The 22202-nt window shown below is 40.0% G+C and overlaps 1 protein-coding gene across 6 annotated transcripts in view; it reads left to right on the top strand.

The window, feature by feature from the left end:
• Positions 1 to 22202, top strand: part of LOC146854878 (sodium- and chloride-dependent GABA transporter 2-like) — a 1159405-nt gene that overhangs the window by 798832 nt on the left and 338371 nt on the right. The window lies entirely within an intron of this gene.

Genomic DNA, 22202 nt, shown 5'->3' on the forward strand with positions numbered 1-22202 from the left:
ACCTACAAAAGGCACTTCCTTGACCTGAGGACTACCTCTCTGCCAAATTTCAAGTAATTCTGTTCAGCCGTTCGGGCTGTAGCTGTGTCTAAAGGTCCTATGGAAAAATGCATGGGAAAAACGCGTTTTGGGACCGTGAGGTCACATGGGGGGAATCACTTTACGTTTGCAGTCATAGACATAGACAAGAGTAAAACATCGTTGGTAAAAACAGAAGAAGTATCCAATCGCTAATTTACCAGTGATAATAGCTCAACAAGTAAAATAATAAATAGCTCAACACGCAAGTAATAATTTAAAATGTCGGCTTGAATGCTTAGAGATTCGGAAAGGATAAGAGCAATTGTCTATTGTGAGACCTGGAAATAAAAATAACCAGTTGCTCATGATTACCAAAATACCAAACAGATGAATTACAAACATGCTAGTCAGACCGTAATGCCATAAAACTGCAAAATACATGTAAATAAATATATAAATATATATTAAAAACATTTTAGGCATAAAAACATTGCTGATTGTGGTTAATCCAAGTTGTCCCATGAACCCCTCTTGTAAAAAAAGTGAATAATGTGAGAAAGAAAATACTATAAAAATGACTAAACTGATGAAGTAAATATAAAAACATGCGGATAAACATGTTTATCTAAAGTGCCTGGATTCTTAGTTTAAGGGATATTGCATACCCAAGGTAATTGGAAAGATTTATTATATATGCAGTTCCCATCCAGAAGTTGCACAGGGATAGGGGTAATTAGATAGGTGAATACCACTTAGGTGGAATCGGTGGCATTGAAGGTAAATACATGGATACAGTAGACTCCCAGTTGGGAGAGCTGGACTAGTACATATAGAGATCATACTATTCGATGGGACCGGAGAAGGTTTCATAATAGTACCTGTGTGATTGAATTATCATGGTCAAACGGACAGCGTATGGGCAATAGTGGGTGCAGAAATGGATCACAGGCTGGGGAACAATACATTCTATAATGGCAACCAGATGTGCAAATCTCATAAATTTTACATGGGATAAAGTGCATTGTGTCAACAATAAATAGTAAAATACTAAATAAATAACCTAAAAAACATATTAAATAGGATTGTGACAAATGACTAAAAATCCGTAAAAAATGGCTAAGAACACATCAGATAATACAGGTTTCCCATTAAAAAACAGTAAAAGAAGTGTAAAATCAACCCAAGCATGTATGCATGTCCTCTGTCATGTTAAGACCTGTAGGGACCTTGGTGTTCAATTGTAGAATGTATCTTGTTTCCAATTTACGGAGGTTCGACTCTCGATCCCCACCCCTTCTACTAGGTTCAATGCAATCAATTACATAGTAGCTTAGGCCCCTATTGTCACTATTATGTGTTTCCCTGAAATGGCGCGCCACGGGGTAGGTGTTGTCTTGATTGGTAATAGCACGCAAGTGTTGTAAAATACGTTTGTGTACCGCTAGCTTCGTGCTGCCTATGTATTTCAGGTTGCATGGACAAGTGAGGACATATACAGCAAATTCTGTCTTGCAGGTCAACAATTTATTGATCCTGAGCTGCCTCATGCTAAAAGGATCAATATAAGTTTTAGTGTTTATTCCATGGGAACAGGCTTTGCAGGTTTTGCATTTATAAAAACCACTGCTGAGCTGTAGCCAGGACGTTTTGTCAACCGTTTCAGGATTAGTGTTGACCAGTGCTTGTCTCATAGTGGGGGCTCGGCTATGTGTAATAGAAGCCTGACGCGGTAGTAAAGAACCCAGTACTGGGTCACTACGTACTATGGGCCAGTTTTTGTTAATGATTTTACGCAAATCAGTCTGTTGTTTGCTATAGCCCATGATGATCCTAAAATTGTGACAGGAGTTCTTACTGGGTTCCTCAGGATTAGAGGGCACCAATGCGTTGCTAGTTACTCCGCTGATGGGTCTAAGTAGATCTTCACGATTCAAAGCATTGGATCGGACTATGGCACTTTCAATGGTACTAGCCGAGTAACCCCTCGCCCTAACCTGAGTTTACTGTGCTCCTGGGCTATCTGGAGATCCTTATCATTGCTGCAGATTCTCCTCAGTCGTACCATCTCCCCATAGGGTATACTATTTATGAGGTGGGGTGGATGTGCACTCGTGGCATGAAGGGTTGTATTGCCTGCTGTGGGTTTACGGTGTAGCCTAGTTTCTAGTTTGCCCGCATGGGTGTACACCTCGGTGTCTAGAAAAGTGACTTGTGTTTGCCTACATGTGGCAGTAAAATGTAGGTTAAGATTGTTCACATTTATACTTTCAATAAACCCAAGTGCCTCCTCCAGTGACCCTTTCCAAATAACAAAAAGGTCATCGATGAATCTTAGCCATAGGACGACATTGTCAGCGAGGCACTGTGCATAGTCCTGGCGAAGGGTAGTTTCCTCCCAGTACCCCATGTGGAGGCAGGCGTAGCTGGGGGAAAAACTAGCCCCCATTGCTACGCCCCTCAATTGTCGATATAGTAAGCCATTAAACATGAAGTTGTTGTTGAGGAGGCAGAGCTCAAGCATCTCGGTTAACATCGCATTATGGCTTTCAAAATGGGTGGGTTTGCGTGAGAGAAAATACTTGGTGGCCTGTGTGCCATCTTTATGGCTAATGCTGGTGTAAAGGGATGTTACGTCTAAAGCCAACATCCAATAGCCATCCCTCCATCGGACTCCATTGATCTTTTGCAGGAAATCCCCAGTGTCCTGTATGTATGAATCCAATGATCTGACAAAGTCCTGTAAAAAGTAGTCAATGTATTGCGATGTTTTCTCATACATACCCCCACGTGCTGAGATTATAGGTCTGCCAGGAGGTTTGACAGGGTCCTTATGAATCTTAGGGATAAAATACAGCGTGGGAATTACAGGGTTGTCTCTTTTCAGGAAGTTAAATTCCGCTTCCGTAATGAGCTTGTGCCCCCTCCAGTTGGCCAATTTGTCCCGGAATTCATTGTTGGCAATCTGGATGGCCACCGCCGTGGTACGAGTGTAACAGTTCCTGTCATTGAGCTGGATGGAGGCTTCGTGGTCGTAGAGTTCCTTGGTTAGTAGAACGATATTGCCACCTTTGTCGCTCTGGCGGATGATAATCTTTTTGTTGTTTTTGAGTTTGCTGATGAGTTGACTGTATAGCCGAGATTGTCGGCTATAGCGTGGCTTCCTAGATTGAATTTTGGTATGCAGGGCTTATATATATATATATATATATTATCTACTGGCGGTCTCTAGTAGATAGTTATAGTTAGGACCGTGTTTCCATAGGAAATCTCAAAATTCTATTTTGAATAACTTTGGCGCCGGTTGACGAATCCTCGCAAAAGTTTCAGCTCCTACCCTGAAAGTCTCGGGGGGCCGAGAAAAAAGGGGGGTCCCAAAACGCGTTTTCCCTATGCATTTTTCCATAGGACCTTTAGACGCAGCTACAGCCCGTGCGAGCACCCTAACGTGCGCGAGAGTAATTCTGATTGGTGGTTACATGTTAGTCAACGTTCGAATCGGTCGAAATCAGGAAGTGTCGGCCGCCATTTTGTTTGTTTTCAGTGCGAGAGTGAAAAAGGAAGGTGGCGAACGTGAAAAGGGGGCAGGGTAGAGAGTTCCTGACCCCCTAGCCTTTGTCAGGGGGTCCCTGAAGGACCCCGAAGGCAGAATTTTTTAAAAAAAACATTTTTTAAATGGTGGGGTGCGCGCACTGTGCGCGCACGGTGAAAAACCCCACGCGCGCGACCGCCACTCTATCACAAGGAGGATGTCATCAGTGATGTCATGAGTGATGCCACTGACCATGTCATGAGTGATGTAATATGTGACGTCATGAGCAGTGGATTGCGGGCGCGCGAGTTATAGTTATCTGAACTAACTATAACAGGGGAATTTCATTGGTTTTTTACGAGTGAAATATCCACCTAACTATAACATGTGTGAAACCTATGGTTTTTTAAGTGAATATATATATATATATATATATATATATATATATATATATATATATGAAGATAAGCGTTCCTGACTCGCTCCTTATCAGCAAAGAAACAGGTACGGACCACAGCGTGCGTTTCCAGTGCAGATTTATTGCATCCTTATTCAGCTACATTCGTACAGCAAGTGCCCAGCATGACGCGTTTCGACAGCAGGACGCTGTCTTGATCACATGACGCCCCAAGGGCCAATCCTCATTAAATACTTTTTTTTTAAAGTAAAAAAAAACTGGCAAAACATTTTTTTTCTACACTCTAAGGAAATAGAAAAAATACTACGGTTGTAAATAGTACAATCATAGTCAAACATGTAAAAATCAAACAATGCAAATAATGCGAATGTTTAGTGAAAAAATTTCAACTCATTGCATCATGGTTACTTTTATCACATAGATGACCAGTTTTTTTAAAATAATAATAGCTGAAGAATTCGTTATTTTTCTTAAAAAAGGAAAAAACGCCGTAAAGATGCTTTCACATTGTCACATAATATGCGTGAATGCATACAATTAGCTATCTTTATATATCAAGCATCAAGTGCAGAGAGTACATTTAAAGTGCAAATCATGGCAAATCATCATAGTTTGAAATACTTAAAATATCAAAAAATAATGACTGAAGATAATAAAATTAAAGTGCAAGTGCATTACACTTATAGTGCAAATACTGCGCTAAAGTGCATGTCATTGGTAATCATCACAATTAACTTTCTTATTAATGATGTCAGAGTTGTGTGATGATTATACAAAATGTCAAGATAAAGTGCCAGTGCATCAATATAACATGACAACAATGAAAATACATAACGAAATGGCAAGGACAATAAAATCCAAAAGGTAAAATAAGAGTGGATATTTGAAAGATAAAAGACATACTAAAATTGCTCATATAGCTACCCCCAAATCATGCCCAGCAAAAGCCAAGTAAAACCACCGGTAAAAGCCAGAAAATCCAGATAAAACCAGTAGTAAAACCTAGCTAAAACAAGACAAAAACTGGGAATAAAAACATGAAGCAACATATAGGAGTCAATTTACTGGGCAATCCAAATATAGGCCAACACATCAATAGGTACCAGGTTGCAGGGGAAAAGGCAAACTACACAATTATATGTTAAAATTCATAAAAAATTATGTAGGTCCTCTCCTGTATTTAAACCATTAGGCATTTTAGTATCTAGTGTGAGTATATAGTAAGCCTCCAACTGCCTGAGCTTTTTCTCCCTATTGCCACCTCTTAGTGACCTTGGTACAGAGTCTATTACATAGTAACTCAGATCTTTAAGGTCATTTTTATGGACATATTTAAAATGTCTGGCCACTGGTTAGCTAGGGTCAGAATTCACAATGGCTCGTAAGTGTTGTAATATACGGTTAAATACTTACAGTTTGGTGCTGCCTACGTATTTTAATTTGCAGGAACATTCCAGCACGTAGACAGCATACTCTGTCCGGCAGGTTAGCAGAGTTTTGATTTTCAGAGGGTTAGACTCAAATGCTGTAATAATTTTGTTAGTATTTTTCCCAAACTTGCAAGCTCGGCATGAGGTACATTTGAAAAAGCCTGTTCTTTTGCTGAACCAGTTAGAAGAAATAATTACTTCAGGACTAGTTCTCACTAGTGCATCTCTCATGGAGGGTGCACGTCTGAATGTGAGAACAGGTAAATCAGGCACCATTCTAGACCTAGTCAAGTCAGTTTTAATAATGGGCCAGTTCTTATATATTATTTTCCTAAACTGTTTGTCCTGACAGCTAAATGTAGTGATGAGTCTAACCATATTATCACTTCTAGTAGGTTCTGAGTTGTACTTATGCGGGATGTTAAAATTCAAACTGACTGGTAGTCCAACATCTTGTGTCTGACCATTGGCTTTGTCCATAGCTATTGTTAGATCTTTAGCTTTGTACCCTCGTCTCATAAATCTTAGGAATGCTTCTTTTTGACAGAGCGTGCAATCATTTTCAGAGCTACAGATACGTTTTATTCTTAAACATTCCCCGTAGGGGATACTTTTTATTAAATGGTTAGGGTGCAAACTGCTAGCGTGAAGTACAGCATTGCCTGCAGTACTTTTTCTATGTAATTTGGTGTGGATTGTATTTTCTTTGATATAGATTTCCACATCCAAAAACTGCACAGATTCATTGCTAATAGTTGCAGAAAAATTCAAGTTCAAGTTGTTAATGTTAATTTCATCGACAAAATGATTAGCTGATTCCATTGACCCTTCCCATACAACACAAACATCATCAATGAAACGCCACCAATGTCTAACATGAGTGTCATACAGCATCCCGTCGGTGGTTCTGAGGACGTGCTCCTCCCACCAACCAACGTGGAGACACGCGTAGCTGGGAGAGAAGCACGCCCCCATCGCCAGACCATGTAATTGCTGATAAACTTCTTTGTTAAATAGAAAATAGTTGTTATGCAAGCAAATTTCAATCATTTTCAATAACATTACATTATGATGATGAAATTCAATGTTACGTTTGGATAGAAAATATTTGACTGCTGTTATTCCATCTAAATGATGTATGCTCGTATATAAGGAACATATATCCATGACAATCAGAACATACTTGTGTTTCCATTTGAGTCCTTGAATTTTTGATAAGAAATGGCCAGTGTCACCTATGTATGATGGTAGAGTTTCTACAAATTCATGTAAGAAAAAATCCACGTATTTGGACATAGGTTCTAATAGTCCCTTCTGGGCAGAAATGATAGGTCTCCCAGGGATTGTTGTGACATTTTTATGCACCTTTGGGATGAAATATAGCACAGGAGTAATGGGGTAGTCATTTTTAAGGAAACCAAATTCATTTTTACTGAGGAGTCCTGTTCTTTTCCATTGATGTAGTTCTTTATAAGTCGATTCTTTAATGTTCCTTAAATCATTGAATGTTGCTTTTCTGTAACATGTTTCATCACTCATGTGTTTGTTGGCTTCTTGCATATCTAATTCCCGAGGCCAGAGAACTATATTACCCCCTTTGTCTGATTTGTTTATTATGATGTTTTCATTGGACTGTAGTTTACGCATGAGAATGGAGTATTGAATTTCCTTGTAGTTTCTTTGTTTGTTTTTGCGTAAAACGGCTTTGTTTAGTTGTTTCAAATCTTCTATTACACAGTCACTAAAGATATCGATAGCATCTTTCGGCATCACCGGTATAAATACAGACGCTGGACGGAAAGGGGTTAGACTAGTGGCAATGTTGTGTATGCCCAATTCTGATAAATCTTCCTGGGTTGAATTAGTGGACATTTCATTTGACTGCGCAAGTGCATGCATAGATCTGAGTAATTGAATATCTGATACTTGTAAATTGCCCTCAGATGTGTTGGTAGGTTCCATATTAATAGTTGTATCTGTTTTATTCAGTTTAAAATGTTTTAATAATTTTAACTTTCGAATAAATTTGAAAACATCCACTCGCGACTGAGTGTATTTGAAATTATTGTTTGGACAATATGAGAGACCGAGCGAGAGTAATTGTAATTTAGCAATCGATAGTTCAATATCAGATAAGTTGATCACTGTTTTGTCTGAGGTTGTAGTTTCATTTATTTGGGGGGCCATTTCCTCCCTCTGCCCCCACCTCTGGATTTTCCTCCTTTGCTTTCTGGATATGTTTTTACATCGCCATCTTTCTTCTCTGGATCGTAAGAACGTAGTGTTTGTCGGCGGTCCTCTATGAGAAAACCCAGTTCCTCTGATGGTGTGAAGTCGGTGGGCAGTTTAGTGAGTTGGTAGTTGCTGCTGTCGTCAGACTCATAGTTGCTACTTATAGAACTATGCTCTGAGCTAGATGGATCATTGGTACTCTGAGTTGTAATATTGATAGCCGTTGATTTTGGAACCAATGCTTGTCTTTTTGCGTTGTCAAATTTTTTAGAAAATGTAAATACTCTGCCAGTCTCGTAATCAGTTTTATCGCGAGCAAATTTCCAGATTTTTCGAGCCTTAATAGTTTCTTCATGTTTTTTGAGCCTTATGTCAATATCTTCTCTGATCTTTTTGATAAAATCTTTTTGTTCGTGTCCTTCTAATTGTGCATTGATTTTGTCTATTTCCTTAATGATCTCTTCTCTGTCAATTTCGGCATATTTGATGAGGATAGATACCATGTTCATAGAGGCCTCTAAATTGTTGTTAGCCCATTCTTTTAACATTGATGGGTTCGGTTTTTCAAATGATGGTGCAATTAGTATTCTAAGCCCCCGGGGTACCCTTCCTACTTCCCTGTATTTCTCCAAACTCTTCTTTTCCCACCATTTAGTTAGTTCTGTCCGGAGTAATTTTTCCAAACTCTTAAGCATGCTCTTCAGGTTTTGATTTGTACTTATGTTTGTAGTTGGTTCATCAGACAAGACTTTGTTGTCCGGTACATTTAAAAACAAAGCATCTGCTACGGCTTCTCTGGCCCGTAGCGCGTCTGCCGATGTAGACATGATTTCTGTTGGATGCACGTAAGTGATGAAGCACTGAGTTTAACCGACTAAGTGTTTTGAATTGTCAGTATCGGCAATAACTCGTGGTAGCACAATCCCAAATACCCGCATTACATGTAGTGAGGTGGAATCACTCACGTTTACCCGTATGGATTGGTAACAACTAACGGCGTCCTCCGACTCCTCTCAGCTGTCCACAGATCCACGGGACCACCGAGTGTTCGCTAATTCCTCAAATTACACTGGCGGGGGGCTGACGCGGCAAATACTCCTTCCGGGTTACCACATTGATCGCGTCCGCGATGTCGACTGTGTCCCGGTCAGCCACAAACAAAATGGGAGGGTCCGTATAGGCGAATGCAGCCGTACTTCGTCCAAGTTGATATGAAGATAAGTGTTCCTGACTCGCTCCTTATCAGCAAAGAAACAGGTACGGACCACAGCGTGCGTTTCCAGTGTAGATTTATCGCATCCTTATTCAGCTACATTCGTACAGCAAGTGCCCAGCATGACACGTTTCGACAGCAGGATATATATATATATATATATATATATATCGTATTCCAATCTCCAATAAAACGCACACTCGAAGAAATATGCTTATGAAGAAGCTAATTTATTGCTCGTTACGCGTTTCGACAACTTAATGTCTTGATCACACGAACCGTGAAAACAAAAATGACGTGCATAAATAAACATGGGATATGGAGGAAAGACTACCTTGACATCATCATTAGTTCTGTCACTTACAATTGTCGGCCATCTTGTAGTGGTTTGGATACACGTAATACATAATGTAAAACAAAGAACGTAAATCCTATGAAATTATTCTGTTTCAATTCCCAATATACAGGTACAGTACTAGACTACATAAGTATATTCTACTCGCACTAGTGGCTAAATATATTAATAAAAAGGGAAACAAGAAAAAGGAAATACGATCCTCATAACACGTGTTATGGCTTATGTCAACATTATACAAAAGGTTTTCCACAAAATGTAATAGCAATGAACAACATGGTAATTGTCTGCTAAAGTGCATATTGTAGTGAGATGGGGTACATGATTAGTTTCCTGCGCACTAGTGGCATGAGGATCATGCTATATGTAGAACCTGCACATGAGTTAATTATATACACACAAATGTCTAACTTATTATCCAAAAGGACGGTCAAGTTCATACTTAATCCTACCCCTCTAGAATCGAGGCCTTACATGTATATCAGCGTTAGTGACAAAACTGGTGAAGCAAAGGCAAATGCCTACTATACTCGTGGTATAGTCCACTTCCTACCAATAATATCCATGTAATATCGTGAACAGTGATATAGTGAAAAAAATTATTGATCAGACTTTCAAACATTAAGAAATAAGAAGATGGTTAAAAAGTCTCTTATCTTGTTTCTCATGTGTTTCCGAGCCCGGGGAAGAAAAGGGTAGGGTGCCCGTGCAGTGACCATACTAGACAGTGGGTCCCTTCCTTTCTTCCTGTGAAAGTGAAACAGACAAGAGAAATTTAAAATTAGCAGATTTAGGAAAATAATCTGTACCAATATAGAATCAAGGCAAAATGTCAATGATTATAATTATGGCTCAATAAAGATTAACAACACAGTTTCTCTATATTAGACAGTTATTCCTCATACAAATGCGTTGCCATTTCATCATCCATATTATGTCCTCCAGGGAATTTGGTTTCCAGCTCTAGTATCCATTTTGATTCTTTCTTACGAAGAGCCAATTCCCTGTTGCCACCCCTGTTGCCAAGAACAATTTGTTCAATCGCAAAAAAGCGCAATAGGGCACTGTTAGAATTATGGAATCTTTTAAAATGTCTGGCAATGGGATAATGTGTATCTACATTGATGATCGCTCTCAAATGTTCCATTACTCTTTTTTTGATCATACATGTAGTACTCCCCACATACCTGAGTTTGCAGGGACACTCCAATATATACACTATGTACGTACTACTGCATGTGAGGAACTGATTAATTTTCCATTTCTGTACTCTACCAGGAATGCTAAATTCCTGAATTGAAGGACTGAATTTACACGATCTACAGTGACCACATGGGAAGAAACCCTTGAGGTCATGAAATGTACTTTTTTTCGTCATAGTGATATCACTTTTGACAAGAATATCCCTAAAATTTCTCCCTTTTCGGTAGGTGACTTTGGGTCTTTCCCCTATTTCTGAGCCCACAATGTTGTCTGTCTGTAGGATGTTCCAATTGTCGCACAAGATTTTGTGTATTTTCTTCGAGTGACTATTGAATGTTGTTATCACTCTTGTGACCGGACTATTGGTATCTACTTCAGATGTCTGGCCTAGTGACTCCTCTCTGCTGACTTTAGCGATCTTCGCTAGTGCTTTTTTAAGTACCCATTCGGGGTAACCGCGTTCTCTGAATCTTTTGAGTAGGACTCCTTGTTCATGAATGTATTTTTCATCATTGTTGCAGTTTCTTCTTGCCCTCAGTAATTCCCCATATGGAATACTCCATTTGAGGGCTTCTGGGTGTTCACTGAGGGCATGAAGAAGACTGTTACCAGCTGTTTCTTTCCTGTACAGACTGGTAATGATTTTATCCTGTAAGACTTCAATCTTGATGTCCAAGAATTCAGCATGTGTTTTACTAAAATTATGTGTCAGAGCAATATTGTATTTGTTGGTGTTAAGTTTCTCAATGAAATTTAAAGCTTCTGATTCGCTACCTTCCCATATGATCAGCAGATCGTCGATGTACCTAAGCCATTTCACTACTGACTTGAAATCATCTGCCATATTGGGATCACCACGAATTTCCTCTTCCCACTTCCCTAGGAACAGATTCGCAAAACTTGGCGCGAAACATGTACCCATCGCGGTGCCTCGAACCTGTTTGTACAAGGCACCGTTGAAGAGAAAGATGTTATTCTTCAAACATATTGATATCATGTCTGTGAGCATGTTAGTGTGTTCCAAATATACGATGCTACGTGCATTGAGAAAATGTAAACATGCTTCGATACCCTGGTCATGATCTATGATCGTATATAGTGTATTTACGTCCAGAGTAATCAATGAGTACTCTTTTTTCCACATAAACCCTTCGATTTTGTTAAGAAAGTCTTTAGTATCCCTAACAAACGATGGTAATTCAGTGACATACTCTTTGAGGAACTGGTCGACATACTTGGAAATGTTCTCCAGTACATTTCCTACTGAGGATACTATAGGCCTTCCTGGGTGGTTGTGGGATGTTTATGGATCTTTGGAAGAAGATACAACACTGGTAATTTAGGGTAATCCCTCTTTAGATAACAATATTCCTGCCAGGTAATGATGCCCTGTTCTTGCCACTCAGCAAGTTTCCCCCATGTGGTGGTTATGCTAGCATTATATGTACTTGTGTCACAGGTGCAATAAAATTCAGCATTGTTCAGTTGTTTTTCAGCCTCTTCAATATACATTTTTCTATCCCACAATACTACGTTTCCTCCCTTATCCGAGGGACGTATCACCAGACTGTCATCTTTAGCCAAAGACAAGATTACATTGCGCTGTTTAGGAGATAAGTTGTAATTAATGTCATGGTTATCTTTAAGCCTATGTTTCTGTTTCTTCAGTTCTTTGGTTACCACGTCCTGAAAAGTATCAATTGAATCGTAAGGTAAATTGGGATAAAACACTGAGCGTGGTTTGAAAGAGGTACAAGCAGCTTTGTCAGTCACAAACTCAGACTCAGACCATTCCTGGGTTGGTGATTCATCTATGTTAGTTCCAAGATCAAAGACTGTATACAGTATATCTGCGTCACCAACTGTAAGATTACTATCACTTGGATTGGTGGATGTTATTCTGTTCTCAGAACAGGTTGCATTGTTCTTGAGCATGTGCCATTTTTTTAATTTTATCTTCCGCACAAATTTAAAAATGTCTATAAGTGTATTGGTATAGTTGAAAAGTTCTGTGGGACAAAAGGATAGTCCCAAACATAATGTTGTTTTATCAAAAAGCGTCAAAGTGCGTGATGAAAGGTTGATTATAGTTTTATTTACCGTTTCCGGATCCATCATTGCTGAATTTTGTTGGAGCCTCTTCTTCTTGTTCCCACTGGCTCGCTGTTTCTTTGTTCGATGCTTGCGTTTAAGTCGTCTCTGTTTACTCCTCCCCTGCCTCTTCCTCTTCTTCTTCCGCGGCCCCTTCCTCGGCCCCGAGCTGGTGGAGTTGGGGTGGGAGTTGTCTTTCCAGGTTGTCGACTTTTTTTCATCACGCGGAACTCGTCTAAAAAAGTGGCCTGTCGTGTAATTACTTCCACTTCCGAAGATGAACTCACTGTCCGTATTGACACATCCGTATCCGAATCAGTTGCTTCATTTTGTGTTACTGTTGTTTCTTTGATAGTCGTTGGTTCCACTTGCAAAGATGTTTGGTTATATAGATGGTCATACTTGTGACTATATGTAAGAATACGGCCCGTCTCATAGTCTATACAATCTCTATGGAGCTTCCTTTGTTTCCGAAGCTTTATTTCTTCTTCATGCTTCAATAATCTGACTTTAAGGTCTTCCTTGAATTTAATGATACTTTGTTGATCTTCATTTTTCTTTAAATCTTCTTCAAGCTCCAAGATTTCTTTCAAAATATTTTCTCTATCTTCCCACGCATATTTGATTAATATGCTTAGCATTCTTCGTGAACTTTCCGCTGAATTTTCTGCCCAGTCATCCAACATACGTGGATTGGGCGATTCGTGGGAGGGAGTTATATATATTCTCAGACCACGCGGAACCAATGATTTATCAACATAATCCTGCAGGGAAATTGCTTCCCACCACTTTGACGTTTCCTGCCTTTTGAGCTTTTCATATTTTTTCAGTTGACTACTTAGAATATTGTCTTTGTTATGGGCAGGTAATGTAGTAGACCGCCCTTTCCCAGGTGCTCTTGCAAACAGGGATTGCGCAGCTTTGCGCCTTTCATTTTCTTCCTCCATGTTGCCACTGTAGAAAAAATTGTGAAGGTAAGAAACAAAGTTCAGACCTTATGCACGCGTTCGAGAAACTAACTGGAATTGAGGCTTGTATACCGCTTAGTACATAGTTCCTTCTTTAGTTTCTGAATTCATTGCGCTTCTACATTCAAGCATATATACTTCCCCCTCTATATAGTGTGGGGTTCCTGATGCCACGATAATGTTCACTCGTTTTTGCAAGGGGACATGATCCTACTGGCAAAGTATTAGTAAACAGAGGTTCTGCAAATGGTACAAGATTCTGTATCGTATCCAACCCTCGTTTCTTGCAATGCGCTTTTGTATTTCGCATTGAATGCCTCCTTACGGATCATCCGCCATTCATAACCTGCCCAGTAGAGTAAGTAAACCCCTCTGCCTCGGCAACCGTATAGAGAAGCCGCCCCAACCCTACGGTAACGCGTGCATTCTCGCCACGGCGCTAAGGACAAAGACGGGCTTACCTCTGGTGGTTAAGAAACCTTGCCGATCCTCTGTATTATTCGCCGTTAAGTGTTCACCGGTAATCCAAACAGGGGGTCGCGGCCGGCTCCAATCCCTCGTATTGTAATTCCTTGTCAAAGCGGGTCCTTCCGGGATTGAGCCCGATGTCAGGTGGTGCGTTAGCCGGTATGCCCTCACCGGTATTATTCCTCGTATTCCAATCTCCAATAAAACGCACACTCGAAGAAATATGCTTATGAAGAAGCTAATTTATTGCTCGTTACGCGTTTCGACAACTTAATGTCTTGATCACACGAACCGTGAAAACAAAAATGACGTGCATAAATAAACATGGGATATGGAGGAAAGACTACCTTGACATCATCATTAGTTCTGTCACTTACAATTGTCGGCCATCTTGTAGTGGTTTGGATACACGTAATACATAATGGAAAACAAAGAACGTAAATCCTATGAAATTATTCTGTTTCAATTCCCAATATACAGGTACAGTACTAGACTACATAAGTATATTCTACTCGCACTAGTGGCTAAATATATTAATAAAAAGGGAAACAAGAAAAAGGAAATACGATCCTCATAACACGTGTTATGGCTTATGTCAACATTATACAAAAGGTTTTCCACAAAATGTAATAGCAATGAACAACATGGTAATTGTCTGCTAAAGTGCATATTGTAGTGAGATGGGGTACATGCGCACGAAACTAATCATGTACCCCATCTCACTACAATATGCACTTTAGCAGACAATTACCATGTTGTTCATTGCTATTACATTTTGTGGAAAACCTTTTGTATAATGTTGACATAAGCCATAACACGTGTTATGAGGATCGTATTTCCTTTTTCTTGTTTCCCTTTTTATTAATATATTTAGCCACTAGTGCGAGTAGAATATACTTATGTAGTCTAGTACTGTACCTGTATATTGGGAATTGAAACAGAATAATTTCATAGGATTTAAGTTCTTTGTTTTCCATTATGTATTACGTGTATCCAAACCACTACAAGATGGCCGACAATTGTAAGTGACAGAACTAATGATGATGTCAAGGTAGTCTTTCCTCCATATCCCATGTTTATTTATGCACGTCATTTTTGTTTTCACGGTTCGTGTGATCAAGACATTAAGTTGTCGAAACGCGTAACGAGCAATAAATTAGCTTCTTCATAAGCATATTTCTTCGAGTGTGCATTTTATTGGAGATTGGAATACGAGGAATAATACCGGTGAGGGCATACCGGCTAACGCACCACCTGACATCGGGCTCAATCCCGGAAGGACCCGCTTTGACAAGGAATTACAATACGAGGGATTGGAGCCGGCCGCGACCCCCTGTTTGGATTACCGGTGAACACTTAACGGCGAATAATACCGAGGATCGGCAAGGTTTCTTAACCACCAGAGGTAAGCCCGTCTTTGTCCTTAGCGCCGTGGCGAGAATGCACGCGTTACCGTAGGGTTGGGGCGGCTTCTCTATACGGTTGCCGAGGCAGAGGGGGGTACTTACTCTACTGGGCAGGTTATGAATGGCGGATGATCCGTAAGGAGGCATTCAATGCGAAATACAAAAGCGCATTGCAAGAAACGAGGGTTGGATACGATACAGAATCTTGTACCATTTGCAGAACCTCTGTTTACTAATACTTTGCCAGTAGGATCATGTCCCCTTGCAAGAACGAGTGAACATTATCGTGGCATCAGGAACCCCACACTATATAGAGGGGGAAGTATATATGCTTGAATGTAGAAGCGCAATGAATTCAGAAACTAAAGAAGGAACTATGTACTAAGCGGTATACAAGCCTCAATTCCAGTTAGTTTCTCGAACGCGTGCATAAGGTCTGAACTTTGTTTCTTACCTTCACAATTTTTTCTACAGTGGCAACATGGAGGAAGAAAATGAAAGGCGCAAAGCTGCGCAATCCCTGTTTGCAAGAGCACCTGGGAAAGGGCGGTCTACTACATTACCTGCCCATAACAAAGACAATATTCTAAGTAGTCAACTGAAAAAATATGAAAAGCTCAAAAGGCAGGAAACGTCAAAGTGGTGGGAAGCAATTTCCCTGCAGGATTATGTTGATAAATCAATGGTTCCGCGTGGTCTGAGAATATATATAACTCCCTCCCACGAATCGCCCAATCCACGTATGTTGGATGACTGGGCAGAAAATTCAGCGGAAAGTTCACGAAGAATGCTAAGCATATTAATCAAATATGCGTGGGAAGATAGAGAAAATATTTTGAAAGAAATCTTGGAGCTTGAAGAAGATTTAAAGAAAAATGAAGATCAACAAAGTATCATTAAATTCAAGGAAGACCTTAAAGTCAGATTATTGAAGCATGAAGAAGAAATAAAGCTTCGGAAACAAAGGAAGCTCCATAGAGATTGTATAGACTATGAGACGGGCCGTATTCTTACATATAGTCACAAGTATGACCATCTATATAACCAAACATCTTTGCAAGTGGAACCAACGACTATCAAAGAAACAACAGTAACACAAAATGAAGCAACTGATTCGGATACGGATGTGTCAATACGGACAGTGAGTTCATCTTCGGAAGTGGAAGTAATTACACGACAGGCCACTTTTTTAGACGAGTTCCGCGTGATGAAAAAAAGTTGACAACCTGGAAAGACAACTCCCACCCCAACTCCACCAGCTCGGGGCCGAGGAAGGGGCCGCGGAAGAAGAAGAGGAAGAGGCAGGGGAGGAGTAAACAGAGACGACTTAAACGCAAGCATCGAACAAAGAAACAGCGAGCCAGTGGGAACAAGAAGAAGAGGCTCCAACAAAATTCAGCAATGATGGATCCGGAAACGGTAAATAAAACTATAATCAACCTTTCATCACGTACTTTGACGCTTTTTGATAAAACAACATTATGTTTGGGACTATCCTTTTGTCCCACAGAACTTTTCAACTATACCAATACACGTATAGACATTTTTAAATTTGTGCGGAAGATAAAATTAAAAAAATGGCACATGCTCAAGAACAATGCAACCTGTTCTGAGAACAGAATAACATCCACCAATCCAAGTGATAGTAATCTTACAGTTGGTGACGCAGATATACTGTATACAGTCTTTGATCTTGGAACTAACATAGATGAATCACCAACCCAGGAATGGTCTGAGTCTGAGTTTGTGACTGACAAAGCTGCTTGTACCTCTTTCAAACCACGCTCAGTGTTTTATCCCAATTTACCTTACGATTCAATTGATACTTTTCAGGACGTGGTAACCAAAGAACTGAAGAAACAGAAACATAGGCTTAAAGATAACCATGACATTAATTACAACTTATCTCCTAAACAGCGCAATGTAATCTTGTCTTTGGCTAAAGATGACAGTCTGGTGATACGTCCCTCGGATAAGGGAGGAAACGTAGTATTGTGGGATAGAAAAATGTATATTGAAGAGGCTGAAAAACAACTGAACAATGCTGAATTTTATTGCACCTGTGACACAAGTACATATAATGCTAGCATAACCACCACATGGGGGAAACTTGCTGAGTGGCAAGAACAGGGCATCATTACCTGGCAGGAATATTGTTATCTAAAGAGGGATTACCCTAAATTACCAGTGTTGTATCTTCTTCCAAAGATCCATAAACATCCCACAACCCCCCCCAGGAAGGCCTATAGTATCCTCAGTAGGAAATGTACTGGAGAACATTTCCAAGTATGTCGACCAGTTCCTCAAAGAGTATGTCACTGAATTACCATCGTTTGTTAGGGATACTAAAGACTTTCTTAACAAAATCGAAGGGTTTATGTGGAAAAAAGAGTACTCATTGATTACTCTGGACGTAAATACACTATATACGATCATAGATCATGACCAGGGTATCGAAGCATGTTTACATTTTCTCAATGCACGTAGCATCGTATATTTGGAACACACTAACATGCTCACAGACATGATATCAATATGTTTGAAGAATAACATCTTTCTCTTCAACGGTGCCTTGTACAAACAGGTTCGAGGCACCGCGATGGGTACATGTTTCGCGCCAAGTTTTGCGAATCTGTTCCTAGGGAAGTGGGAAGAGGAAATTCGTGGTGATCCCAATATGGCAGATGATTTCAAGTCAGTAGTGAAATGGCTTAGGTACATCGACGATCTGCTGATCATATGGGAAGGTAGCGAATCAGAAGCTTTAAATTTCATTGAGAAACTTAACACCAACAAATACAATATTGCTCTGACACATAATTTTAGTAAAACACATGCTGAATTCTTGGACATCAAGATTGAAGTCTTACAGGATAAAATCATTACCAGTCTGTACAGGAAAGAGACAGCTGGTAACAGTCTTCTTCATGCCCTCAGTGAACACCCAGAAGCCCTCAAATGGAGTATTCCATATGGGGAATTACTGAGGGCAAGAAGAAACTGCAACAATGATGAAAAATACATTCATGAACAAGGAGTCCTACTCAAAAGATTCAGAGAACGCGGTTACCCCGAATGGGTACTTAAAAAAGCACTAGCGAAGATCGCTAAAGTCAGCAGAGAGGAGTCACTAGGCCAGACATCTGAAGTAGATACCAATAGTCCGGTCACAAGAGTGATAACAACATTCAATAGTCACTCGAAGAAAATACACAAAATCTTGTGCGACAATTGGAACATCCTACAGACAGACAACATTGTGGGCTCAGAAATAGGGGAAAGACCCAAAGTCACCTACCGAAAAGGGAGAAATTTTAGGGATATTCTTGTCAAAAGTGATATCACTATGACGAAAAAAAGTACATTTCATGACCTCAAGGGTTTCTTCCCATGTGGTCACTGTAGATCGTGTAAATTCAGTCCTTCAATTCAGGAATTTAGCATTCCTGGTAGAGTACAGAAATGGAAAATTAATCAGTTCCTCACATGCAGTAGTACGTACATAGTGTATATATTGGAGTGTCCCTGCAAACTCAGGTATGTGGGGAGTACTACATGTATGATCAAAAAAAGAGTAATGGAACATTTGAGAGCGATCATCAATGTAGATACACATTATCCCATTGCCAGACATTTTAAAAGATTCCATAATTCTAACAGTGCCCTATTGCGCTTTTTTGCGATTGAACAAATCGTTCTTGGCAACAGGGGTGGCAACAGGGAATTGGCTCTTCGTAAGAAAGAATCAAAATGGATACTAGAGCTGGAAACCAAATTCCCTGGAGGACATAATATGGATGATGAAATGGCAACGCATTTGTATGAGGAATAACTGTCTAATATAGAGAAACTGTGTTGTTAATCTTTATTGAGCCATATTTATAATCATTGACATTTTGCCTTGATTCTATATTGGTACAGATTATTTTCCTAAATCTGCTAATTTTAAATTTCTCTTGTCTGTTTCACTTTCACAGGAAGAAAGGAAGGGACCCACTGTCTAGTATGGTCACTGCACGGGCACCCTACCCTTTTCTTCCCCGGGCTCGGAAACACATGAGAAACAAGATAAGAGACTTTTTAACCATCTTCTTATTTCTTAATGTTTGAAAGTCTGATCAATAATTTTTTTCACTATATCACTGTTCACGATATTACATGGATATTATTGGTAGGAAGTGGACTATACCACGAGTATAGTAGGCATTTGCCTTTGCTTCACCAGTTTTGTCACTAACGCTGATATACATGTAAGGCCTCGATTCTAGAGGGGTAGGATTAAGTATGAACTTGACCGTCCTTTTGGATAATAAGTTAGACATTTGTGTGTATATAATTAACTCATGTGCAGGTTCTACATATAGCATGATCCTCATGCCACTAGTGCGCAGGAAACTAATCATGTACCCCATCTCACTACAATATGCACTTTAGCAGACAATTACCATGTTGTTCATTGCTATTACATTTTGTGGAAAACCTTTTGTATAATGTTGACATAAGCCATAACACGTGTTATGAGGATCGTATTTCCTTTTTCTTGTTTCCCTTTTTATTAATATATTTAGCCACTAGTGCGAGTAGAATATACTTATGTAGTCTAGTACTGTACCTGTATATTGGGAATTGAAACAGAATAATTTCATAGGATTTACGTTCTTTGTTTTCCATTATGTATTACGTGTATCCAAACCACTACAAGATGGCCGACAATTGTAAGTGACAGAACTAATGATGATGTCAAGGTAGTCTTTCCTCCATATCCCATGTTTATTTATGCACGTCATTTTTGTTTTCACGGTTCGTGTGATCAAGACATTAAGTTGTCGAAACGCGTAACGAGCAATAAATTAGCTTCTTCATAAGCATATTTCTTCGAGTGTGCGTTTTATTGGAGATTGGAATACGAGGAATAATACCGGTGAGGGCATACCGGCTAACGCACCACCTGACATCGGGCTCAATCCCGGAAGGACCCGCTTTGACAAGGAATATATATATATATATATATATATATATATATATATATATATAATCTACTGGCGGTCGCCAGTAGATAGTTATAGGTAGGACCGAGTTTCCATAGGAAATCGCCGGTTGACGAATCCTCGCGAAATTTTCAAAACTAATGGGGTGTTCCGCTCAGCTCCTACCCTGAAAGTCTCGGGGTGATTCGTAAAGGGGGGTCCCAAAACGCATTTTCCCCCTGCATTTTCCCATAGGATCTTTAGTCGAAGGTACAGCCCGAACGGCTGAACAGAATTACTTGAAATTTGGCAAAGAGGTAGTCCTCAGGTCAGGCATGTGCCTTTTGCATATATGGTGTCTGTTCAGTAGTTCCTGAGAAAATTGCAGTTAAAAGTACATAAATATCTATATGCGCGCACCGTGCGCGCACGGAACGCGCACCGTGCGCCCACGATGCCACGCACGAGCGTAATTCTGATTGGTGGTTAGATGTCAGTCAACATTCGAATCGGTCGAAATCAGGAAGTGTCGGACGCCATTTTGTGTGTGGCAGTGAAAAAGAAAGGTGGAGAACGTGAAAAGGGGGCAGGGTAGAGAGTTCCCGACCCCCCTAGCCTTTGTCAGGGGGTCCCTGAAGGACCCCGAAGGGTGAAAAAAACATTTATTTTTTTTCAAAAAATCGCGGGGTGCGCTCACGGTGCGCGCACCCCCAAGCCGCCATTTTGAGTTTGAGGCAGAAGAGAGCTAAAAACACAAGTGGAGAACGTGAAAAGGGGGCAGGGTAGAGAGTTCCTGACCCCCTAGGCCTTCTCAGGGGGAGAAAGACCCCTTAGGTCCCAACAAAAAAAAAAAATGTTATAAATATTGTGGGGTGCGCGCACGGTGCGCGCACCGTGCGAGCACAGCGGCAACAAATTCATTAAAAAAATAGAATTAAAATTCAAGTTTAAGTGTTTAGATGTTGGTTGGCTCTAAAAAGAGCCGTTGTGTTCATTGAGTGTTTTTTTGTACCTACAAGTAAGTACCGATGCAGACTCTAAAGTTCAAGAGGAAGACTCTGTTCCCTTCATCTGTGAAATGTACACCGTCTCCTCTATAAATGCGTTGCATGTTGTAACGCAAGTTGTTGTGGTATATAGAACCCATACCATAGTCTCTGAGGAAAGCAGAAACAGACTTATTGACGTGCTTTTTTGCTTTCTCAATCTGCGGACAATATTGGTTGGACCAGTTCCACTTTTGCCTTTGGCATATATTAGAATATACAAAGGTAGTTTGTGGAAAAAGTGACATCAATTGCACAAAGGTGTCCTTAACAAGCATTTCCAGACCTACCCCAGTTAAAGTGCCTAGGTCATTTCCACCACAGTGCACAATTATAAGGTCAGGTTGTGGGAGATGTAGAAAGGATTTCACCAAAGGCATTAATTGGTGCCACTTTAACCCTCTCTGACCAATCCATTTAATGTCTACATTTGGCAAAGCAAGGTCTTTCACAGTACCTCTTTTTTCTGCATACTTTTCACTCCAGTAGACATAGCTATGACCTACAATCCACACTGTGAACATCTTTCAAGGAGATCTGGATGCACTCAGAAGGTGTCTTTCAGTAGAATGGCAATATGAAAAGAAAGATAGTTGTAAAATGGAGGCTTACATACTTTTTTTTTATAAAAAGAACTCATTGGCTGTTTCAGGCCATTCAACACTAAAAACTAGGCTGTATGTTTAAATTTTTAAAAGCATGTTTTGTATTGGTTCAGAAAAATGTGTTCCCACAGAAGATTCCTTTGGATATGCTGTTAGGTTTGAAAAGTCAAGCACTCTTGCTCTTTGGATTAGAAACATTGTGTGCTGAACTTCTGACCTCTCTGCTCACACCAGTGTTCCATGATCTGTT

This window comes from Triturus cristatus, chromosome 4_1 (genome assembly GCF_964204655.1).
Source record: "Triturus cristatus chromosome 4_1, aTriCri1.1, whole genome shotgun sequence".
Lineage (NCBI taxonomy): Eukaryota > Metazoa > Chordata > Amphibia > Caudata > Salamandridae > Triturus > Triturus cristatus.